At 40.3% G+C, this 26,346-nt stretch overlaps 1 protein-coding gene across 13 annotated transcripts in view; it reads left to right on the top strand.

The window, feature by feature from the left end:
* The window catches only part of GNAQ (G protein subunit alpha q), a 469,675-nt gene that overhangs the window by 292,399 nt on the left and 150,930 nt on the right, over nucleotides 1-26,346 (top strand). The window lies entirely within an intron of this gene.

Here is a 26,346-nt window from a genome sequence, read left to right as displayed (position 1 = left end):
ACCTCACTGCTCACGTGTGAGGCCTCCCGTGTCTGTTGCGTAACCAAGGTGAGTTCTCTGAATGTGACAAGATTTCCCAGTGGTCAGATCCCCTAACACCATGATTTGGGTATCACCACCGCCACTTAATAGCTGTGATCTTGGGCCCATCAATTGCGTTCCCTGTGCTTCAGTTTCTTCCTTGGTTAAAGTGATGATAATAAATAGCTCACGAGGTAATGATTAAATGAAATAAATATATAAAGTAACTACTAAAGTGCTTTTCATAGAATAAATGCTCATAAATATTTGTTACCATTCTTCTTAGGTTTTCTTATATAAAAAACATTTTTGGGAAATAACGCTTATATGATTGAAAAAAGTAATTTGTCCCCCATCTTATCACAAAGTACAGAATAATTCTGTTCAGTCAGTGTATTACTAGCAATACTGCTTTTTACTGTTCGTGACTTAAAATTGATATTTTGGGGATTTAGTAACATCCTTTTCTATGGGGTACAGTTAATATAAAGAAATAGCACGAATGACGTGCTATTCTAGAAAGAACAAGAGTGTAGAAACTAGACTTCTGAATTGGAATGCTAGCTTTTTCCCTTATTACCTTTTTGGATAATTTCTCGAGGCCACATCTCCCTCAACTCTGAAATGGGAACATGAGGCCTGCGGGGAGGTCCGTGGTGGGGGTGAGGAGAGCCCCGAAGCCCTCACAGAGTTCCCGGTTTGTGAGAGTCACTCTGCAGATGTGTCCAAGGTTATGGCAGCTTAGCACAATGTACTTGCTGAGAATGTGGGCGGGGTAGGTGACGTACAGGACTGAGAGCCCCTGTGGGGAGACCCGCTGCACCCTTGCTGATGCTGAGGCTGCAGAATCTAATGGCCCAATCCAAGGACCTGCTTTTCTTGAATTCTTCTCAAGGTGCCAAACAGACAAGAACCTCTACATTTACCAAAACTTGTACTAGAAATATTCATATGACCTCCTAGTTCACCTCTTCATGACCCAGCTGGGGCAGACTGAGGTTTCTGAACCTCATAGTTAACCTATAAAATGGACAGTTGACCCTCAGAAAATCAAGAATTGGATGGAAGAATAAAACCATATGACATTTCAGTGGAATTTTCCTTTTACTAAATTCAAACATGAGTGTATTCTATCCACTTCTTAATTTTTCTCCTGTGCCAGAAGTTAACCAAAAGCTTTGCAAGATATGACAAGAGATTTTTCTTTCTTTTCAAAATCCGTGTTATTAACTAAATAGCTGTATTATTTCCAAAAGGGATTGTTCAAGAATCTACTCAGAGATTCTTATCTATATTGCATAAATGAAGCATTATTCACATATGAATGGCCAGCATATATTTAATTTCCACACCAGTAATGCCATAGAATAAAACCCAGGTCATGTTGATAGTCAATAATGCTCTTCAGCTTCAATTTTTAACAAAGCATTGCTCATGGCTATTGTTAAAAATCAAAATCACTCTCTGCAACACTGAGGGACTTTGTATCATTGAATGGGCTGTGATTACAAAATTCAGTCTCTTAAGATGGAAAACATCATCTCCCTCTAAATGCTTACATGAAAATGGGCATTGACCTAGAAGAAGTCAGTGTGGATGTAAGTGGTAGCCAGCATTGAATCTATTAATTTAAGATTATGTCCTCCTTTCTGTTTGTTTTGATAATCAGTTGTAAAAGTTGAGGGAGAGCTTCAAACTTCCTGAATGAATGTGCATGGCCTAAGGAATGGAAGAAGGTGTTTGTGATGGGTGGAGTGCTACAGAGGGATGGGGGAAGAGCGGAGAGGTGGGGACTGACCATTGGCTGGAAGGCCTGACTATAAAAATGAGGTGAGGACAGAGGCGTCAAGTGGGTTGGATAACATTGGAGAGAACTCAGTGGACCTGAAATCTATTTACAAGACTGAATTTAAGATTCCCTAGATGCCAAGAAGGACAAGTGAAATTAGAATCCGGTAAGTTTTTAAGTAACAAATCCGGTGCTCTCAACCTATTGGAAAGCTGAAAAAGACTTTCTGGATATAAACCTTGGCTTCTGAAAAAGGCAGAGTTTGGTGAAGTTAGTAATTAAAGACTTATTTCTCATCCTGTTTCATGTCTAAGGCAATGACCTGGCTTCAAAGCTCTTAGTTCAAAGGGGTCTGTCCACAAGGATCCATTGCTTAACAGTCTAAAATGGGCTTAAAGAGTGGGGGAAATACCAACTGAGAAATGAGAGGAAGGGATTTTTGGAATATGCTCTAACCATATCACACTGAAAGAAAGAACAGCACTGCACATATTAGCATGTTCTATATGCCTGATGTAGAGGCCTCTGTTTTAAGAACTAGTGTGCTTTGCAAAGTTGTGACCTCATGTTTCCAGTAGGACCAGCAAGGTGGAAGGAGAACCATCTTTTTCCTTCCTATACTTGAGGGCAATGAGTGGACCCCACAGAAGTGGCAAAGGCAAGGCCCCAAAGCTGGAGCGCTTATGAAGGTTTTAGGCATCATTCACGTAGAAAGACACAACAATGGCAGTGTGTGCCGAGCTTTGCAAAATGAATTTGGACACTAAATTTTCTCCGAATATATGTATAGGGGCAAGATGAGTAAATTGCTAGATTTTTAAGATTTAAAATAAGCACTTCCCTATCTTCTGCCCCCTGCCTCAAACACGACAAAACAAAACAAAACACCACCCTATTTTGCACAAGGGAAAGCATCCAAGGACAATATGCAGAAACTATTGAAACTTTCAGAGGAAAGATAAGAATGCTGTTAGAAAAGCTAGAGATAGGGAGTATGTGTAATGGGTTGGTTAGTGAGATTAGGCATGATAAGAATAGTTAAGAACATGTATGAGGATTTAAAAAATGGCAAAATGGATGCTGTTTTTTTAAAAAAGAAAAAAGCATGAGTAAAGAACACTAAAGCTGCTTTATTTTTGCTGAAGTGCATTTTATCTTTGAATGTTATGTTTATGAATTAGAAAGTTAAAGAAGGTCTGAAATAAGGATGGTTTTTGAAAAACAGATTATGGAAATGAAAGCATTTTCTTTTAATACTGTGACTTTGAATGAGATGCTCTCACTTGACCAGTCTCTGGCCAGATGATTCCAGCACAAAGATGTCAGCTCTTTTGAACACTCAGCGTGGGTATCTTCATCACCTCTCCTCTGTTGCATTTGTGTTAGACATTTTTTAACACATTTCTGATTCTCCTATTTCTCTTAGGAAGTTAGGAAATGACTACTATTGAAACTGCCTTATGCACAGCTTAGGCAATGCTGGGTTGCTTGGGTAAATTTATAAAGTTTTTACAGTCAAATCAAATATTTGGGCTTTGACAGAGACTGTGGGGGATTCTAGGATCATGCTGTTCTACCTGCCTAAATAATCAATGCAAAGATATGTGCAAAGAGGAAATTAAAATGAGAAGAGAATTAAGATACATTATTTCCATGAGAATGTGGTGTTGGAGGGAAAAAATATTTTGAATAAAAATTTTACTAAAATGCTAAAGGATAAAGTATAAAGCGTGTCAAGCAAATAAATCAGTGTGTGTTTGGAGGATTAGCTTTTATGTGTTTTGTTAGTAAATAGATAAAGTGAAAGTGAAGTCGCTCAGTTGTGTCTGACTCTTTGCAACCCCATGGACTTAGCCTACCAGGCTCCTCCGTCCATGGGATTTTCCAGGCAAGAGTACTGGAGTGGGTTGCCATTTCCTTCTCAGGAGATCTTCCCCACCCAGGGAACCTGAGTCTCCCGCATTGTAGACAGATGCTTTACCATCTGACCCACCAGGGAAGTCAAATAGATAAAAGGAACAACTAAATTGTAGTTTTAAGTTCAGTGTGTATGATTTAGTGTGTTACAGAATTTCTGCATATGAAATTAATACAAATTGACTTGGACGAAAACATTATCTCAAAACTGGAAAATTATTCTAAAGATAAAGACAAAAGCTCCAAATCGGAATGAGTTGGCAATTTATTAAAATTTCTAGGCTATGGTAACTTAAGATTCTGGGGAAACGTAACAAAAGAATTGATAGATGGCAGTGCATTAGATAAGAATAAATGGTGATTTATTTTGACAAAGAGAAGCAAACTAATTGAATACAGCGAGCAGAACTCATTAGAGACTATGATAATAAAGGGAAGAGAGAAAAGCGTGGAATGATTTTGCCTCATATCAAGGGTCTAGTGAGACAGCAAATTGAAAATGACCTTGCAACAGGACATGGAACGTGGAGAGATCAACACTGTCAATAAGCATTGGGGTAATGATCCTTCTTTGAAAATATCCTGAAAAATGCCTGGAATGTCATGTTTACAGACAAAGGCAAGATGCTAGAAACAGGTCAGAAATTAATAAACATCCTTATCCGAGATTAGATACAATTAAATGAATTTTTGAAATATTCAATTCAGTATGTATATTTTGACTAATAGGGGAATAAATTAAAAAGTGTTTTGAGAGGTTTAGTTAAAAAGATGATACATACTGTTTCAAGGGAAACTTGGTCTAAAAAATGAGAGTGACAAAGGGGAGTTCAGGCTTATAAGTAGAATATTAGATTTTTCTGGTTTTCTGGTTTAATTCTTCATGTTGCAAATACAATCTCTTCTATGACCCTTCCCATTCTCTCCTCTCTCAGGGGCACATGGCTTTTGTGCTCTGGTGCATCAGACACTTAAGGGACTTTGCTGGGCTAATTGCTAATGAGTCATCTGGAGGCTCCCACTGTGCTCTTCTGATTTACAGGAATGATCATCTTCCTTATCTTTCTCGTAAACCCACGCCAAAGACTGTTTTCCAAAAGCAGACAGTCTTCTCAACCAGAGTCCCATGTACAGAAGAAACAGACTAAATGTTGAGTGTTTTAGATTCAGGTACTTTCTTTCTTTCTTTTTTTTTTTCTTTCAAGGCAAGCAGAACTTCAACCACAAGGTAACCCCAAATAGGTATTTTAAGAGTGACCTTATACTGAGGCATTAGGGGACTGGTGACAGTTAACAGACATTTAAACTGTTTTCGCTCTTGCAGCTAACCACTGGCCTCCTTCCTGCCTCTCTCCCACCACACCCAGTAAAGTTGTTTAGCTGAGCTGTTATTGCTATACTTTCTTAATTAGATATTTTCTCTGGGAACACTCATTTTGAAAGATAAGAGTTCCAGAAGTCATCCAAGAATTACTACTTTGAAATATGTATAGTTACAGGAGGAATTATTGCTAGTTATCTAGAATGAGATTCTTAAACTTTTTAGTCTCAGTATCTCTTTAAATTCTTAAAAATTGTTGTGGACTCTAGCATGGACTTTTGTTTATATGGATGAGGTCTACTGATATTTACCCTATGAGAAATTAAAATTGAGACACTGTCAAAACACAAACATATACAAGCACACATTTCATTAACTGTCAGAGCAACAGGCATCATCACATATTTTGTTGCCTCTGGAAAACTCCACTGTACCATCATGAGAAAATGTGAACAATAAAGGCACAACATGTCTTACTATTAACCGTGAAAGCAATTAAACCCCTAAGACCTTCTTCAGGGATCTTAGCAACCCCAGGGGTAGCCAGATCATACTGTGAGAGAACTACTGATCCAGATTGCTAATTGCTAAGAAATAGAATTATTAAAAGAGCTAATAGTTAGCTCATAATGAGTGTTTAATGCATATTTTTAAAGTGTATGAATGAAATAATACTAGTTGTAACATGACATTCAGTAAAAGTACAATAGAACATTAAATGTGTGTATATTAATATTATATGATTATATATACTAATTATATAGTAACATTTTATAACATATGTGTAGCATTCGTATACTATATTAAGAGTCTATGTATTTAATGTTAAGACTAATAATATGAACATTTTGCTTCATCTGGTAGGATTACATATATTCCAAGACTCTGAATCTCCAGCTGTGACAGCTAGAACAGACTAATAGGGCATCCTCAGCAAATGTTCCCAGTGTAACTGGCATTCCTTACCTGTGTGCATGAGCATCAAACTACATATGAAGCAGCAAAACTAGTCTTGTCTTTGGGGAAGATAGAAGTTTAGGGAGTAAAGCAGTCAGATAGGAAACGATCTGATGATTTGTTTTAAGCCTAATAATCAGTCTTTGACTGAGCCCTAAAAACTGTTTTTTTATTTTCTTTGATAAAGGCAAAAAAAGGTATTAAATCCATTTTGATTTTAAATTATAACCTGAAAAAACAGGTAAATTTGCTTTAAGATCTTTACCTTGAAATGCAGGATATGTGTCTTCAGTTTTTAGCAACATTAAATGTATCTGCCAGTGTTCAGGAATTTTGCTTCATTCATTTGTTATATCATCAGTCAAAGCAAGCACAGAGCTCTTTGACAAATGTGGGAGACCCCACTTAGCTTTTCTAGGCAGTTGCTTCTCTATTTTTGGGGGGTAGCTGAAGTGGTAGCTATGCTAAGCTTTACTAGAACAGATACAAGTAGCTTGTCCACAGCATTTTCTTTTTTTTTTTTGATTGACTGTACAGCCACCGATATTTCAGTCTTAATAAAATTTATTTTACACCCCTTATTCTTTGATTTATTTTCTAAACACCCTATTATTGGATAATATAAGGTTGAATGTCTCACCAACCAAAATCTTTCCTGCTAACCTTTGTTTTGAGCCAATGGAATCCATTTTTTTAAAAAACTGAGAGTTCGTTCCAGGATTCTAAGGGGCATTCTTTCTGCACTGCAGCAACTCATAATGCTGACTTTCTAGGAGAAATGGTTCAAATGTGAGAAATTAGCTACTAAGTTGCTTCTTTTTTCCTAAAACTCATAGTCACTGCTAAAATTTCAGTTTAGGTAAGTTGTATTAATATATTTTTCTGACAGGTTTCTCCAGTTTTATTTTTCAATATTAAAAATGGCACTGCCTTTCTTTTTAAATGCTGAGAACAGTATATTAGAGCATTTAAAAAAAAATAGATCACTAAATCATATTAAAAGTTGAAACCTTAAGGGGAAGATTTTTATGTTCTTTTAACATCAGCATTTACTGAATTTGAATCTGTTTTCAACAAAAGACATATTGTCAAGATGATAATACCACTTTTCTTGTCCTTAAAGGTAAAGCTCTTATTCCTCTTCTCTGTACTCTACTTATACTCAGTACTCCTGACCACCAAATGTGAGCGGTCACCCCCACACCAAGCACTTCTATGACACCAGCTAATGTCCTACAGTTCAATTCAATTCTGACACTCCTTTACCTGTAGTTCGCTTCAAACCCCACAGGCAAAAGGTTCAGTATCACAAGACTGCCCCCTAACCGCACTTCTAGTGTTGATCTCAAATCTCGGTTATTCCATGGGCTTCTGACCAGCCAGCTATAAATCAGAGGTTTTCCCAGCCCTCTCTTTGGGTTGGCAATTTGCTAGATTGCCAAAAAGAACTCAGAATATGGTTTACTTATTAGAATACTGGTCTTTTATAAAGGACTATAACCCGGGAAGGGCTTCCTAGGTGGTTCAGTGGCTGAGACTCCATGCTCCCAAGGCAGGGGGCCTGGGTGTGATCCCTGGTCAGGAAACTAAACCCTACATGCCACAACTAATAAATTTGTTTGGGCTTCCCAGGTGGTGCTAGTGGTAAAGAATCCTCCTGCCAATGCAGGAGACACAAGACACACAGGTTTAATCCTTGAGTTGGGAAGATCCCCTGGAGGAGGGCATGGCAACCCACACCAGTATTTTGCCTGGAGAATCCCATGGACAGAGGAACCTGGCAGGCTGCAGTCCATGGGGCCACAGAGAGTTGGATACGACTGAGTGGCTGAGCACATACGTAACCCAGGAACAGCTAGAAAGAGGAGATGCACAGAGCAAGGTATGTGGAAGGGCATGGTGCTACCTTGTCCTTTCCATAGGAGGTATACCACCCTCCCAGCATGCCCAACCTGTGTTGGAGGAGATCTTCAAACCTCCTACTTTAGGGATTTTTATAGAGGCTTAATGATGTAGCCATGGTTGATTAAATCATTGGCTATTGGTGACTGATTCAATTGAAAAGTGAAAGTGTTAGTCTCTCAGTTGTGTCAGACTCTTTGTGACCCCGTGAACTGTATGTAGCCTGCCAGGCTCCTCCGTCCATCGGATTTTCCAGACAAGAATACTGGAGTGGATTGCCATTTCCTTCTCCAGGTGATCTTCTCAGCCCAGGAATTGAACTTGGGTCTCCCACATTGGAGGCAGACTCTTTACCATCTGAGCTACCAGGGAAGCAGGGTCTCTCTAATCCTGTGGTTACTTTCCCCAGAGCAACCAACCCCCATCGTAGAGGCTTTCCAAAAATCACTCATTAACATAAACTCTTGTGTTTGGAAAGGGCTTGTTATAGACAATAAAAGACTCTCCTTTCATCTTAATGAAAAGTGTCACTTAGGAAATTCCAGAAGTTTTAGGAACTCTTTACCAGGTATGGGGATGAATACCAAATATATATTTCTTATTATAAATCACAGCAATCACAGTCCTCATCCTTTTCTTTTTCTCTCTCATCCTGGAAGTTCCCTCTTTCACTCTCATTTAAAAAAAATCAGTTTTAGGGAAATACAAGTTATGCACAATCTTGAATGATTTAATGAGTTTGAAAAGGGACTTTTCCATCTCTAGTGAGACAATAACCATAGATTTGGGGGCTGGTAATTTCAAAATCATAAAGACAAAAGATCATTTTTGTGAGTTGTAAATCTAGAAAAGCTCCTGAGAAAGTTAAAAAAAAAATCTAATTTATAGTATCATTTAAATCTAATTTATACTGTTATTTACATCTAATTATAAATCTAATTTATATGTTTCTAATTTGTATTTTTTTTGTGCTTTTTCTCTCTTCCCAAACTCAGTTACTAAAACACAGTTAACCCTCAGGAGAGCTGTACGAGTCAGGGATAGACCTTTTTGGTATTTTTTTTTCTTTTCTTTCCCCTTACCAATAGAAAGAAACGAGTTCATTAAAACCTACAGAGCCCACAGTGTTCAGCAAAACTCTCTTACAATTCCATTTTGTTTTTGGGCTCTTGTTTTCATCTTCATCTTTATTTTGCTTTGTATCTGGCTTGTTTGGCATTCTTAGCTCTGTGAGCATGCTGATTTCCTGAGAATGAGCAGAACTTACAGGTCTGTGTACTTATGTGTCTGAGGTTCCCAAAAAGACAAGACCTTGAGCACATCTCTTCTTTTCCCTGAACTCCAATTTTCTTAGTTGGAAAATGAAGATGCGGCACTAAGAGATCTCTAAAGTCCATCCCAGCCCTGCTATTATAGTAACAGTAATAATCCCTAACTTTGAATAGCTTGTTATGGACCAGGAATCTGTGTCTTATTTAGCCTTTAGAAATTCAGCAGGTAGACACCACTATTTTCTCCATTTTACATATAAGGCTTTGACAAGTCAGTGGATATTCCCAAAGTTACAGAATTCTTGAGTCGTAGAGCTGGGATTTCAAGCCACGATCATCTGATACAATTGCTTTTCTCCACTCTGCCTGCTGCTTCCTAAAAAGGGGAAGGTCATTGGCCACCGTTTTTATTGAGGGCTTACTCTGTGGCCTGCAAACTGCTAGGCACTTTGTGCAGAGTCCTATGATGTAAATATTATTAGCTTGGTTTTGTAGACAAGGAAATTGCGGCTCAGAGATAATAAACTTGTTTAAGAAACAGCCACTAGTAAATGGTAAGGAAATTTTTGAATCAAAATCTCTTAACAAAGCTTTCACTCTTAAATACCCCTGAGGGATCCTAACTTATGAAGGCTTCGTTAAGAAAGGAGGAGAAGGAATGGGAGGGACAAACTCCTCTCATCAGCTTCTGTGATTCTGGGCTGCAGCTGTCCATAAAACATCTGTCTTTCTGGATCCAAGGTCACATGCAAGAAGGCATGGATGGACAATAATGGAGCTTTGACACGCTGCTAGAGACTGGAAGTCAATGACCATATTCTGGATAGAATAAGTACCAAGTGCTTGAGTTTGTTTCTTGCCAGGACCACTTTGATGGCCTGGGGGTTAGCTGGAGGGACCCAGCGTTTTGAAAAATTGCACCAGAGCAATGATTCTCAAATTATGGTCCCTGGACCAGAACCATCATCATCTCTTGGGAACTTGTTAGAAATGTAGATTCTCAGGTCCGAGCCCACATCCACTGACTCAGGAACATGGGAGGAGTGGGATCCAGGGATCTGTTTAAACAAGCCCTTCAGATGATTCTGATATAGACTCAGGGTTCTGAGCTGCTGCACCGGACAGTGGGCACCTCTCTTCTGTCAGCATTGTGGCTACCTGCAAGACACGGGCATGGGTAAAGGGCCAGTCTTCAAAACTGAAGTTTTGAACGTGTTGCTTTTGTCTTTTACTATTGTACACACAACGTTTTACCTGTGTGAATAAACGAATGTCCTAATTGTAAAATACCTGCCACTTCTCCAAAACAAGGTCACTTGCAGTGTGGTATGAAAGTGCACATCCTTAGAGATCTGATTTAAGAGTAGGAAGATGGGTCCAGGAAGCCTGGACAGATGGATTTATTGAATTTCTCCCATCTTACAACCTTTTTTCCCTTCATGGAAACAGCTGCCATGACTTTGGCTCTCTGAACAGTTTAGGAAAGAGAAATGAACTGCAATCTTTTGCCCTTAAAGAAAACAGAACCAAGGAGAGAGAGGGTCAGTGGAGGTCAGTACTAGGAGACAGTGAACGCTCCTGGCTTTCTTTTGGAAGAAGCTTCACAGTCAATTGTCATTTAAGGGCTAAACTGTAACACAAAATTGAAAAGGAGAGAAGAGTACCTCCTCCTTAAAGTCTCCCTCTCTACACCCTAACCCTTGTTAAGCTACATGTTACTGATTTCTGGCAAGTTTCTTAATCCACAGTGTCCTTGGGACAGTGGCCCTTCCCTAGTAAAAGGAATGAAATGTAGAGTGTATTAGCAGGAAACTAGTGTGCCAACTAGACTTCAAAACTGAACAGCCACAGCCTGCCCTCTCTGGGAACAAATGAGCTTTCCTAAGGGCAGTGATCAAAGGCACAATGTATAGGCTGGAGTTCTGACCTCAGTTTGAGGGGGGGAGGTGTGGCGGACAACGTATTCTCTAGGTATCTCCATTCTTTGCCACTGGGAAGAACTGAGATTCCTAACTCCTTATTCATCATTATGGAAAGTTTTGCTTTTGTTGCAGCTTGCTTCATTCATTGTGTTCTTTGAAGCTTTAATTTTTTTCCGCATTTCAAATAAACCCCCTTTGATTTCATAATCGTTTGCCTTTGCTCTTGCTCTGAAATACAGCAGAATGGAGACTTCGGGCAAAATGGCCAGTGTGCCGACTAGAGCCAGCCAGTACGAAACGTCCTGAAGGCAGCTGGTGCTCCAGGCAGACTGGAGGAGAAAGGGTTCACATCCCCGTAGGAACTTGCCAGAGCAAGTGCAGGAAGACTCACCTACACAACTTACTGGAGGGAATGTATAATATATCTTTTTCTCCCCCCATTTCCAACCCCGAAAGTACTTCTGAAGTTAAGAAACGTTAGTAGCTTCGAGCATGTTCTTGGGCTGGCTGTTGCTTCTGGCAGTTTTGCACGACTTTCTTCGCACTTAAGAGCAACCACCAATTCAGGAATTTTGTCTGTCTTCAGGCAAGTCTCCCTCCTTGTCTGTTTAGGGAGCATGTTGGGTAAGGCAAGACATCCTTTGTTCTCAGATAAACCCATTTTTCCCGAAATACCAAAACCTTGAGAATCTGAGAGCCTGTGGCAGTGTTAGACGAACTTGGTAGTTTCTACTTCACCAACTGTTATTTTGGGTGGGGGTCGGCAGGGAGCGGGAATTGGGCAGTTTGGGATGGGGGTGAGTCAACAGAGCACTGACGAAGGTGTGACAGCCTGAAAGGAAGTAAATTTTCCTCAGAAAATAAAGACTGTTCGTACCCTGGTTCACAAGTGATCCATAGACTTACCAGGGAAGCAAGTATGTGGAAATCCAAGCCTTGGAAAAAAAAAAAAACAGCCCCCTTTTCCTGTGAGAAGGAATCACTTACTGTTCCTCAGGCTACCTAGAAAAGCACCCTTCCCAGTTTCTTTGTTTCTTCTCTGTGAAAGAGGCAGTGAGCGTTCAGGTGAGTGAGACATCTGGGTGTCTTAGATGCTGCCGAAACAGTTCTGTGACTCCATATGTAGTGTGATGTCACTTCCCCAGGCGCTGGGAGAGGTGAGGCTGAAGCATGCTGTGGAGAGTCAGGGTAAAGACTGTGTTGTTTATACTGGGAGATGAATAGATGGGGATATGAATTTGATTTCAGTTAACTGATGGAATTCAGATGGGGAAAACATGTTCCTTTGTATCTCCAGCTATTATACTATATTTTCCCAGTCACCTCAATATTATAATTGGTTTTACTCATCACTTTGTTTCTCTTATAAGAGAGTTTCTTGGGGGTTTAAAAGCTATGAACTAAAACGTTTGCATTCTGATTTCAAGAATTTGCTTTTTCTGTAGAAGGGTGCTGACTCTGTTAATCATGCCTTTAGTATATGTGTATGCTAAGAACAACAGACTTGGTGGAGTGGAAATCATTAACAGAGCTAAACTCTCTGTTAGTTTCACTCTGAATCAGTATCATGTTCTTAGATATCTCTTCTGCACATGGATACTTTAAAATAATTTTTCTCCATTACAAAAATAATTAGAAAATACAGATAAACGAAAAGAAAAAATTTCTATCAAATAGCCTTATCATGAATATTTGTGGAATATATCCGTCTTGTCTTTTTTTCTTTTGCTTTTCCTCTTTTTCTCTCTTATCAAAGACTGGAACTCAGTCTGTCATTTTCTTGAACCTCATTGTGAATGCCTACTCATGTCATTTGACCATCTTTTCTAGCCCTGTATTGGTGACTGTGCAGGTTCCCATTGTATGGCTTATAAATAGCTTGTGTAATCCACTGAGATTGTGGGATATTTAGACTATTTCTAGCTGTTCACTAATACAAGCAATGCTGCAGTGAAATTCTTGAAAAACTTTTACACTTGCTTGATTGCAACTTTCAGATAAATTCCTGGAAGTGTTATTTGCTCAGTCCCAAGCTTTTGCGGCATCCCCTTCCAGGAGGGCTTATTTTTCTGTGATTCTGGGTTCAGTTTAGATCACTTAAATACAAGATTTCAAACCGCATTTCTCCTCTCTCATTTTGTGTGGTACTTTTCTATTTTGTATATCATCTAGGGAAAGATGAAAAGAAATTCAAATGGACTCCTTTGTTAACTGGGCCTATTTTTCTCAAAACTGAAGTCTTGGCAGTGCATTCATAATATCGTTTAAAATCTCGACTGATTGCGTCAACAGTGCTTAGAGTAGGAATCCTCTATACACCCTTGGTTGGTGTCCATAAAACTCCATGAAAGACAATAATTGGGCAGAAAACAGGTTGTGACTGACAGGGTCAATCAACTCTTTCATCTGACTAAAAAAAATTAGTCAGAGGGTCACCATTCATTAATTCACCAAAGAGATTTTGAGCCTCTCCTATGAACCATTCTGGGTGCTTAGAGCAAACCAGTGAGCAGCTCCTGTACCTGTGCAGCTGACATGGCAGCATGCAGGGGGAGGTGGTGTGCAATAGTTTGCGTTGTGTGTGAGAAGATGTCAGTGTCACAAGAACAAAATAGACGGTAGTGTAAGGAGGATGGGCCATAATGTACAGAATGAAGGAAGATGTTGACCTCAGTGAGACGCTGACATTTGGGCCAAGAATTTGTAGGAGAGAAGGATGGAGTATGCTGACCTATACCTGGCAGGGACATGCCATGGTCCAGGACTGCAAGGGCTGAAGAGTTGTTGCATACCCAGGCACACCAATCCAAAATGTACTCAGCCCCTGTGCCTGCCTTGCTTATGGTCATCTGGAGGACAGCCTTCAGCAGCCAGGCCTGTCATGCTGGGGCAGGCCCTGGGAAGCCTATCTTTTTCATGTAACGAAAAGTACAAAACATCCTCTGTGCATACCTGGGTCAGCTGGATAAATGAATGGAAAAGAAACTGGACTCAGAAGGAACCAAAAGCTCTCTACAATGAATGAGAATTCTTTCCCCTAGTGAGCTAAATAAAATTTAGGATGCCATGAAATTCATGAAGTAGGCTTTCTGAAATGAAATATAGTCTAGTGAAATATTTAGGCTTATAGGTAACATCTAAACTGCATGAGAAAGGGTATAAATAATCCCATTTGGAATTCAGTGGACTGTATAGGTGATTTTGAAACCCTAAACCCAAAAGGATCAGCCAGGGCATCTTTCTCAGCTCGCCCCATTTTACAGTGGGGGAAACTGAGGTACAGGCACTTGCAGGACTTGTTCCCTGGCATGAACTCACCGCTGAGTTGCTATGAGCCGGGTTAACAGAGACCTACGTTTGCCCCCACCATGGGTCTCTCCCAGGGCCTGTGTGTTTCCATTTCCGTCACACTTCCTTGTTCATCAGAAGGACTGATTGATCAATACATTTCTAAATAACATCAATTATGAGATAATTTCCTCTCACCTTTCCTTGAACTGATAATCAATTTCTACTCATTAATGTGCTGTGTGGCATACTTGGAAACTATAAACGAATTACTGAACTCGATTTTCCTTGAAAGAGAATGTGCTGCACACATCATAAAAACCAGATGGAGCTGGTAAAATTCATCTAACCAGGATTTTTCAAACCCAGCAGAACCCAAGGGGTAGAATTAAGTTCCACCTTAGTGAGCTGATTAGATGAGATTGTTCTGTTCTGGTCTGATTTGTTGATAGACATAGCTCAGATCTTTCTGTTGAAGCTCATTCTGTCAAATCTGTCCCTTGAGTGGTAACATTGTAAGAATATGGTTTTTTCATCAATAAAGCCATTGTGTATAATATCTATTAGATATTGAGTGGTGGTTGTCAAGAATATAATCATCAGAGCTAGAATTTGCCCTTGTAGTAAGTCTGTATTAGATATTACTCAAAGGCGTTATGTTCAATAAGAGTAATCCATCTCTAGGAAGAACAATTTAAGAATGAATGGCTTGCCACAGAAAAATAGGCATTTTAGAATTACAGTTAAAACTGCAGTCTTTTCCTGTATCTTTTCCAGATTTTTCACATGCTCCATGTTATTACTTATCAGACTCAACCATTTTATTCATTTTAAAGTGTTACTCAAAATCTCTTACAAACTTCAAAATTTGTCTTAAAGAGTTTACTTAATAGCTCTATGCTCAGTTGCTCATTTGTGTCTGACTCTTTGCAACCCCATGGACTGTAGCCCACCAGGCTCCTCTGCATATGGAATTTTCTAGGCAAGAATTCTGGAATGGGTTGCCATTTCCTTTTCCAGGGAATCTTCGCCACCCAAGGATAGAACCCTCAACTCCTGCATTGACAGGTGTTTTCTTTACCACTAGCGCCACCTGGGCACCCCAAATAGCACTGTGGCTGACCTTAATTTTTACTCCTCCCCACTTAATTAATACCCTAGGAGAGTATTTATCATGATTTCTTTGTCAAATGATTAGAGATTGAAAAGTGGCCCTGGGAAACACAAGAAAGCCAACATACTTGGTGTATTTTATGGCCCAGGAAGTGTGCACATGTTTTATATGCTACACCTTTAAGTCCCTGAGACACCCTGTTTTAGAGACGAAGAACCCAGCCCACAAAGATTAAATTGCCCAAGTCATATAACCTGTAAGGTGCAAACGTGCACGTGGACCTCAGCCATTCTGAATTTAAAGCACATAGTTTTCCAGTCTCCTTTCTCCTTCCCTTTATGGCATTACCCTGGACCAGTTTTTCCAGACTGAATATAAAAATTTTGAGTAGCATTTTTATATTTGGAGGGGCTTCTGAAACAAGTTTTTTGTTTTTTTTTTTTCCCTACACTGCTTTGGCATGATTCCTACCAGAGAGCCAGAACTTTATCCATCTAATATTCCTATGTATACTGGCAGTCAAGGTAGATATACTAAACAAAAGCAGTAATTCATTCAACAAATTTATTGATCATGACATCAAATTATGAAAACTGTGCTAGGTGCTGGGGTTCAAGGGGAGAATGAGACTCTTCACTTCCATCCTCATGGAGCACACCACTGGAGGAGGGATGTGGTCATTCCAAGTGTGATGACCAGGTCAAATGGGGAAGCAGTTGGTGTGTGGGAGAGAGTTAAAAGGTAAGCTTTGAGACTTCCCTGGCAATACAGTGGTTAAGATTCCACACTTCTACTGCAGGGGGCATGCATTCCATCCCTGGTTGGGGAATTAAGATCCCATAAGCCATGTAGCGTGCCCCCCCCCTCGCGCCCCCCCCCCCCCAAAGTAAGCTTTAGTCAGTGGACTGGACTGTAAATGCATTGGACATTGTGGGGGTGGGGTAGGGGAAAGACACACTTGCCAGAGCTAATAGAACTTGAACCTCAGGGCAGTAAATAAGAATTAGGATGACGGAGGTAAGTGGTCATGACAGAGGGACTTTGTCGTTTGCAGGGCAGTTTAAACCCATTTCCTCCTGCCCTGGCTCAGTGAAAATGTTTTATTCCTGTTAGATTGTTTGAGTAGAAAATAGGATCATAATAGTTTCATATGAAAATTTTTTGATTAAAGCAGAATACTTCAGTTGTATCACATCACTCCTCAAATAACAACCTTCATTTCGGGAGGATGAACTTTTATTACCCACCTGTGTTTCTTCCCACTTGGCAGAGTTCCCAATTTAAAAAATAATACAGCAGTCTCTCAACAAATGTACAGAATCTGTGCTTGAAAATGTATCAACTTGTCAGCCATCAGTTCCACTTCCCTGAAACTTAAATCTATTTCAAGTGTCCTTTGAAAAGAACTGATGGGTTTTTACCCACTCTCATCGTTACATCCAATGTGTGAGGAGATCTGTTACTAAGGCCATACAGTTAGTATTCAAATCTCTTGAAAAACCTATAGTAATAATAACCTTCATAATGACAGTCTCTGAAATGAAACAGGGAATGTAAACAAGTTATATAAGAGTGCAGAATATTTGAATAGCTACCTCAATATTCTTTGGAGAGAGTTGGTCGGCAAGACAAGCATTAGGCGCATTATCAGAGAAAAATGTTACAGGATAACTACAGTGACCCATTCATTCATAGGACTTTCTCATCCTTCTTGGGAATGTCAGTATTAAAAGTGGTTCATCTCAAGTGTTTCCAAGTATGGGTTTTTTGGCTAGTATATTGAAAATAAATTTAGTTGAAAGGATTTATTACATTTAATTTATAATATAATAGACATGAAAATCTATTTTAATTGATTTTTCCTCAGTTGTTCTGTATGGAGGATTTTGGCCTTTTAAGGCTATATTTTGTGGTTAGGAGGTAATGAAAGTCAAGTGGAGGGTAGTGCTGTTGTAGAGTTTATGCTCCTGCAGCTCTCCAGTTTTTAATTGCTTTCACAGAGACCAGAGTGGAAGCCAGCTCGCTGATTTATTACCGGATAACCAGGGGCAAGTCCCACTTCTTTCTTCTGTAGAATAGGCGTACTTACCTTATAGGGTTATTGGGAGGCTAGAGAGAGATAAGGATCAAATGAGCATTAAAGTTCTGTGCTTAGCATAATGCCTGGCACCCAGTAAGCAATCCCTTTATAAACCTTAGCTGAAAACAATGACTTTAGGGCAGTTCTTTCTGGAGCTGTGTTTGCCTATCCTTGTTTTAGAGTTAAAACAGCAGCAGGAGCAACTGTAATAGACACTTTTTAAAAAGTCAGCAATTAGACTTTGTGTGAATGGGGAAGGTTACAGAGAATGTGATATTTGTTTTTTCATTTTAGCTATGATATAAAGTGTCTTTCAAAATACAATGAAATAATCCTGGTGGTATGCAGATATGGCATAAAATGGTTTGATGGAATATGAGGGTGACTGGATTGGGGAAACTGCTGCCTGGCATGCACCTCACTTTGTGTAGATCTGTCTCTCCATTGTCTTTCTGTTTTCAACCAAACTCTCCTTTCCCCTCGCACCCCAAAAAATAACAGCGGTGAGTTAAGTCAGCCTAGTTGTCATGTGGATAGAGGGAGGGTTGGGGTTAGGTTCTTAGTTTATTAATTGACTGACCATGGCACCAGGCATGTGGGAGCTTAGTTCCCTGCCCAGGGATTGAACCTGCACCCCCTGCATTGGGATCACAGAGTCTTAACCACTGCACTGCCAGGGAAATCCCGAGGTGCCTTGTTTGTATACTTAGATGCTCAGTCGTGTCCAACTCTTTGTGACCCCATGCACTGCAGCCCGCCAGGCAGGCAAGAATACTGGAGCTGGTTGCCATGCCCTCCTCCAGGGGATCTTCCCAACCCAGGGATCAAACCCAGGTCTCCTGCATTGCAGGTGGATTCTTTACCATCTGAGCCACCAGGGAAGCCCAGGAATACTGGAGTGGTGAGCCTATCCCTTCTCCAGTTTGGCTTTCCTGAATTCTGCGATGGAACATGGTCTTTCTGTCACTCTGAGAGGTTCCCATCGTCTGCATGACTGAAATGTAAAGTGATGCCTCCACATTGTGGCTTCTGTGATTCTCCTCATTGCCAGGAAAAGGGTGATGAGCTCAGCTTCTGAGGCTCTTTATTGGCATTAAAGTTGGCCCTGATCTATGGAAGTGGGCATTTTCCAAGACATTTCCCCATTCCCAAGAGCTCCATGGAGATGTATTTGCGGGAAGCAAATCCAATCAGCAGATGGACCTGTCTGTAGTGATGATCGGACTCTCAGCCTAGTAGCTTGTTGGCCTGACTGGTGGTTTCTTCCTTCCTTTGGGGGATGGTTAGCATAGATGATTGTTGTTGAGCCTAATAAAAAGTTAAATTATATTTATGTTTACTGTTCTAACTGCAAGCAAGTCGCAAGTGGAAGTCGCTCAGTCGTGTCCGACTATACAGTCCATGGAATTCTCCAGGCCAGATTACTGGAGTGGGTAGCCTATCCCTTTTCCAGGGGATCTTCCTGACCTAGGGATTTAACCCAGGTCTCCCTCATTGTGGACGGATTCTTTACCAACTGAGCCACAGGGAAGCCCTACTAACTGCAAAGATGTGGGCTAATGCAACCGCCTGCCCTTTGACTGGAGAGATTCACATAGACTGTGTAGAGTATTTAATTTATAACACAAGTGCAAGTAGTTCTGGGATGTAGGGTATCCAGCTGCCCTTTTTAAAATTTGAACTGTGTTGGTTATCTGAAGCAATGATAAAGTCGTCTCTTAACCTCTCCTTTGCTATACACTCAGGCCTAACCCGAGAATTTGTTTTTCAGTGATCTCAGTGGCTCAAATAAATCACACTGAACTTGAAACTTCAGATGGCTTACCTTGCCAGGCTACCCTAAATGTAAGTGGAAATGGTTGGGCTGCAGTCCATGGAGTCACAAAAGAGTCGGGCACAACTTAGCAACCAAACAACAACTGAGTCCAGGGGGCTCTGAGGACCGTGGGGAAAGCCGCCTGCCCCAGAGGCTGCCTCCAGCCTTGACATGACCAATTCCTTTCTCTTGAGGCTGCTGTTAACTAGCTTTAGCTGGGCTCCTGGGTTAAGGTGGACTAGATTAGGCTCCTGGGTTAAGGTGAAATAGATTGAAATCGGGTGGGCAGTACGAGGAGGTGGAAGGAAGAGCATCTTGGAACGTGGGTCACTGTCCCAAGAGTTCATGCCTTGGCCAGAAATAGGTAGAAAGTTCCCGAGAGGGTAAGTGAGATAGACTCATTTCACCTTCTTTATGGATTTACACAAGGCAGGTCTGAGCCTAATATCCTGTGTAAGGGGCCTGACCTTTTCTCTACTTAAGAAAAAGAAGTGGTGGAAGGCTTTAGATGCATTTGTGTGAACCACCCGTGCTCATGAAATCTGAACATAAATGCGAGATATGTTGTGTTTCTGCCCTGAGCTTGGTGAATGCCCTGGCACACAGCTGCTTTGGGGTATTTCGTCTCGTCTTGCCCCCGGGGCCCAGGTCAGTGGCTGCCTTTCATTGTCTTCTCCATGCAGCATTTCTTCTTTGCTGGCTCCTTCCTCCTGGCCCTTCCCACCCCTTCCTTATCCTTCTGTGGAAACACCTGCTGACGAATCCCTAAACGCATTATTTGCAGTAAAAGAAGAGCAGCTTGGTGATTTGATTCCTGCATATGCTTTCATTTGGCCGGAGGTGGGGGGTATTTTTCAACTCCTGGGAACACTGCAAATAAATGTAAAATAAACAGGCATCTCTGCCTTTAGCCCTGTTAGAGACCACATGAGCATTTACCTCCCTGGGGCAAAGTCTAGCTTCAGAAAGGATGAGAGATATAATAAGGTTTATTTCCTATTTGTGCCCAACCATAAGTAGGTATCAGCTGTTCTACTTTGCATATGAAAACCGATAAAGCTATTTCTTTGTGTGGGCAAGCATCTGCTCACACTGTTACTGCTATTCCATTTCTTTTCTTCAACCAGCTTCAGCTGTGTGGGGTGTTTGAGTCTTGTAACATCCTCAGGGTTAGACCCCAAGGGAGGAACACAAAACCTCACCATCCTATTGTGCCTTCCAGTATGTCCTTCCTTCCAGCGAGGCAAATTTGCTCCATGTTCCTTCCCTCCATTGCCTTTTGTGGGCACATTCTCATGGCCTGGAATATCCTGTCGCTCCCCTCTCAGCCAGACCTTCCTTCTGCCAGATTCTACCTCGGATGTTCCTTTTGCATTAGTCCTTACCCCTGGAAGAGTGTGCTGTCAGGTTGCACAACCTCAGGAGGATGTTGTGTTGCTTACTGTGTGTATGGGAGCCCCTTTCCTGCCTCCATGGGATGGTATGTATACAGAGGCTGGTGTGGTGTAACAGCAGAGGACCAGAGGTCAGGACCCCCGAGAGTCCTTGTGTGTGGGAGCTTGTGTGCATCTCCGTTTCCCTGGGCTTCAGCATCCCCATCTGTGAAATGAAGGGTCGTTTCTTCAACACCAGACCCACAAGTGTGTGGTCGAGAACTCAATTTGCTGAAGTGAGTTTAAATGTACCTTGTAATCTGCACCTCATGAAATATATATTTGTAGTGTGAGTTTACTAAAATCAGAAACAGCTTCTTAACTCAGTGGAGCTCTATCATATACACATTTAGCAGCTGGCAAAGTCACTTTACTTAGAAGTGCTCCCTGAAGCTAACCTTGGCTTCTGTTGCCCTAGCTGTAGAAAGTGACAGCTGACATGCTAAAAGAAACAAAAGAAATCATTTTTGTCTTTTTAGCGTTGAAGAATTCAGATCCTAGTAAGTTAAGGATAATTTGACAGTGATTTTAGGAATTTTCATGGGTAATTTTGATCATATATAATTTTTACTTCAAGTGCAGACTTTACAACCAAACCATAGTGTATTTGCATTTTACTTCACATAGTTTGCATTACTTAGCTCAGTGCTGAGTGAATGCCTAGGAAATACTAAATAATATTATAGTAGGAAGTTGTAAGACTTTGACAAACAAACAATAGCATTTGTCCTTCAGGAAAGTGTGGATGCTCATGCTTCCTAGTATTTGGTTTGGAGGAACTATTAAAACCCACTCTGTATTATCCCTGGAATAAAGCAAACATTGAGATTCAGCCTACTTGAGATGTAATTTAGGGCACAGCAGTGCTTTGTCCAAAATTTTGGCCTCCATTCTTGCCCCTTCCCTGTACTGTAGCGATTTTTGTGAACACCCACACCCTGGGGAAAGTTCATTGTTGCTCCAATAATGAAAAAATCTCAAGTTGTCCTACGGGAGTTCTTTTTCCCCTTATGACAGCTGGTCTCTGATAATAGAGACCCATAGGTTTCACATTTGTCCACTCAGTTAATAAAATTCTACAGTTCCGTTACAGACCAGAAGAGAGTGATATTTTTGTAGCACACTTTGGATTACTGACACATCTTTACCACTCCATCTTGGAGCTCACCATGGAATCAGACATTGGAAGCAAAGCAAGGTGAGGGTATGGAGGGAGGAAGTCACCAAAAAGCAACACTGGAATACTTGCCTTTGAAGAAGACACTGGGTCAGCAAAGCCCTTGGCTCTTAAAGACCCCCTCTGAGATTTCCTAAGAGATATCCCTCTACCCTTCCAATGCCCCCCAAAACCAAAAACTCTGTGCTTTAGAGAAGCAAGGAGAAATATAAGCCAGTCTAAGTGTTTTGAGACAACTTTTCTGAACCGTATGTTTAACCCATCTCCTCTGAGCAGACCACTGTTCTGGCTGCTTGTCCCTGGTTCCTGAGTGTAGTACTGGGAATGAGTAGTGGTTGTGATTTGGGAAGAGGACAGTGCTGAATGAAAGGCTATGATTTTCTTCGCATGAACCCAGAAGATATGTCTTAACACAATATTATCATAAGAAGAAACTGAATTGTCTTTCGTCAACTAACTTATAGTTTTTTTAGCTACCATGTGTAGCCTATTATATGTGTTGTAGGCAGAATCATAACTAAGATTTTTTTAAAAAAACTTAAATTAACTTTGAGATACACATTTGATAAAATGTGCCTATTTCAAGGATATAGTTTGAGGTGTTACAACTGGGGTAAAGTATTTGCCGTTGGTGGATAAAAAACTAACACCTAAAAATGGCATCAAACTTTTATCTGGCATTTCAAACATACTTCCCAAACTGCTTCCTCTAACCTCATTTATATGTCACAAATGTATTTATCAATATCACATAACTAAATCATCCCCAAAGGTGACTATTTAAAAATTTTCCATTAGCTAATTAAACTCATAGCCTTCTTGACCCAGAAGATAATTTTTTTATCCTAGTCTTAAAAACTGTCATATCAGCATATTACCTTCAAAAGTTATTGAACCAAGTGATGAAGGGAAGCAGTTATTTATCCTGTTCCAGCAGTGTTTCTCATTGCAGATGTTTCAAAGATCTCAAAGTCCCCACTATCATAACCCTTCTTAGAATCTGTATATACATTTAGATATATAAATTAAAATTTTCACATCTATCTGTCTAATTAGAAATTCTAAATATTTTCAGCATTTTCTGTGGCTTGAGTGCTTGGAAAAGCCTAGTGGCAAAGTGGGGAGACCCTGTGTCAGGCGTTGAGTGATGGTAAGTGTGGAAGGCTTCCAGGAAGGGGATGGTGTTGAGCATAGAGAAGGCAGTAAAGTCCATTGAGAGGAGAGTGAGTCATGGCCCTGTTGAAGGGTATTGGTTCATAAAATTGTATACTTAGGAAGTGACCAAATTAAGGAGCATTTTATAGGCTGCACAGGGAAGTTTGGATTTTATCCTAGAAACATTTGAAAGTAGTTATGAATTTTTCAGCAAGACAGTGATGTTATTAAGGTAGTATTTAAGAAGATTTAATTCCATTTTATTCTCTACATTTTTATGTAGCAAATATGGTTGCTTACCAATTTAGCTAAGTAAATTATCCCAAGAGGGGATAATTCAAATTTGTCCTTAATCTGATTACCCTGGTTTAGCCTTTTTGACCCAAAGATTATATTCCTATAAAACCGGTCTTCTATAAATATTGTATATGTCCCTGGAATGTGATAAACATAGGCAACCATGACCTGTTAGTTTTCTCATTCTTTGTCCAGCATTTTCTCCTAAAGCACTTTTGGTTGAGGCTTGTTATTTCCACTTAAAGAAAATGGCTTAATATTGAAGAGTAGAAAATAAAATTTTCTGACTTCATTTAATCAGGTTTGTCCTACAAATTACACAACTAAATTTACTCTCTTGGATGTCAATTCTTTGTGTTTTTTTCCAATCAAAATAATGGAAGAAAGAAGAGTTTACATGATTAGTTTATTTAGAAATTAAAATTTTATGTCAATAAGTATTAACAAAGGCAGTCAGTGGGGAAATAGTTGAAAATAATATTGTTGATAATAAGAAATATATAGACTAGGTCAATAAATACAACTTGTCTCCTAGTATTTAACATTCATATTTCTTGAAGAGTTAAATTGTATATTTAAAGTTAATCTGGGGAAATGTCATCATTTAAGAAGAAACTTAATAAGCTTTTCTTATTAAAAATAAGTCTATTAACTAAATTATGCTACAAATCATTAAGTATCTTCTGATTCATGATTCATAAAGGCTGGTCTGTTTCAGTGAAGATTGACTTTTTGTTTGAAAAACATTATTGCAGTTGGAAAACACAGGTGACCATCAACACCAAAACCAAAAATTGGTGGAGTGTGTTATTTTTGAAAAGTATAACTGTAGAGCTGTCCTTAGATTAAATTGGTTTGTGAAAGGTATTCAGTCTTGTCCAACTCTTTGTGACCCTGTGAACTGTACAGACCATGGGATTCTCCAGGCCAGAATACTGGAGTAGGGTAGCCTTTCCCTTCTCCAGGGGAGATCCCAACCCAGGGATCAGACCCAGGTCTCCCACATTGCAGGTGGATTCTTTACCAGCTAAACCACCAGGAAAGCCCAGATTAAATTGGTTTAGTAATACAATTTGGTATTATTTCTGTTACTAAGTAACACACATTCATACACTATATCCTATGATACATATTTACACAGATAAAGGTATAGTTGGCCTTCTGTAGCAGCAGTTTCAGCATCTGTGGATTCAGCCAGCCATGGATCAAAAATATTTGGAGAAAAAGGAAATCCCAGAAAGTTCCAGAAAATAAAAATTGAATTCACTGCATACTGGCAACTATTTATGTAGATATACATTGTATTTGCAAACATTTACAAAATGTTAGGTATTATAAGTAATCTAGAGATTATTTAAAGTATACTGGAGTAAGTACATAGGTCATATGCAGATACTATGCCATTTTATATAAGGGGCTTAAGCATACCTGGATTTTGGTATCCAAGGGGGGGCCTGGAACCAATCCCCGGGGATACTGAAGGAGGACTGTATTTTTTAATATATGCTGGTGCTTCTTTTACTGCATCTATGACTAGAGATCAGGGTGTTGGTAATTCACATCTGTTGACTGCCCGTAAGAAAAATTAGCTCTGTTGAGATCTGAGAGGGCTGATATTTGTGCCTGTGAGCTGGCAGTTTGGGGACTAGCTCATATTGTAAAGCTACTTTTTGGGTCAGGTTGATTTGTGCCCATAGCCTACTTGAGTTCTTTGAACGTGACTGAATGATGTTGAGATGTCTGAAAGGCTCTGTTTACTCCTGGGTGGCTTCAGACCTGTCTCCAGCCCTCTTCCACAATCCAGGTGGGATTAAGCCAGTTCTCAATCACAAACAACTTTAATTCATAGAAAGGCTTGCACTTTAAAATCATGATTATTTTTCTGAATTTGTCCTCTTTCAGGTGATGCTCTCACACCCAGTTATTATCACTCTTCCTCCCATTCACAGAAGAAGGTGCCTTTGTCCTCCTGAGGGCCACACCATTGGAGGTGCATTCACAACATGGGCATAAGCCCCTACTATATCTAGGACACTGTTCTGGGCCTTATTGCTGCTGCTGCTAAGTCGCTTCAGTCGTGTCCGACTCTGTGTGACCCCATAGACGGCAGCCCACCAGGCTCCCCCGTCCCTGGGATTCTCCAGGCAACAATACTGGAGTGGGTTGCCATTTCCTTCTCCAACGCATTAAAGTGAAAAGTGAAAGTGAAGTTCCTCAGTCGTGTCTGACTCCTAGCAACCCCATGGACTGCAGCCCACCAGGCTCCTCCGTCCATGGGATTTTCCAGGCAAGAGTACTAGAATGGGTCGCCATGGCCCTTATTGGGGGATCCTTTATTTCTTTTGTTTATACTCAGCCTTAATCCAAAGAGCAAAATAACAGAAATTGGAAGTAATTGAAAAACAGAAAACAGTATTTGTGATTCAAGAAACATGAAATAGGCTGCCTGCCTCCAGCCTTGACATGACCAATTCCTTTCAAAACATGGAATAGCACAGTGAATTGTTTGTTAAGAGAAATAAATTAACCAGTTACTGACAAATATAGAAGAGGCCTGGGTTTTAATTTGGCTCCATTTGGAGTTTAGAGTGAAACTGGATTTATTTTCTTTTAGTGCTGTTCAGTCGCTAAGTCGTGTCTGACTCTTTGCAACCCCAGGGACTGCAGCATACCAGGCTTCCCTATCCTTCACTATCTCCTGGAGGTTGCTCAAACTCATCTCCATCGAATCGGTGATGCTATCCAACTATCCCATCCTCTGTGGCCTCCTTCTCCCCCTGCCCTCAATCTTTCCAAGCATCAGGGCTTTTTCCAATGAGTCAGCACTTCACATCAGGTGGCCAAAGTATTGGAGCTTCAGCTTCAGTCAGTCCAATGGGTATTCAG

This window comes from Giraffa tippelskirchi, chromosome 1 (assembly GCF_054371585.1).
Source record: "Giraffa tippelskirchi isolate mGirTip1 chromosome 1, T2T-mGirTip1v1.2.pri, whole genome shotgun sequence".
NCBI classification, from domain to species: domain Eukaryota; kingdom Metazoa; phylum Chordata; class Mammalia; order Artiodactyla; family Giraffidae; genus Giraffa; species Giraffa tippelskirchi.
Note: the sequence above shows the minus strand (reverse complement) of the source record. Positions and strands in the feature narration are given on the sequence as shown.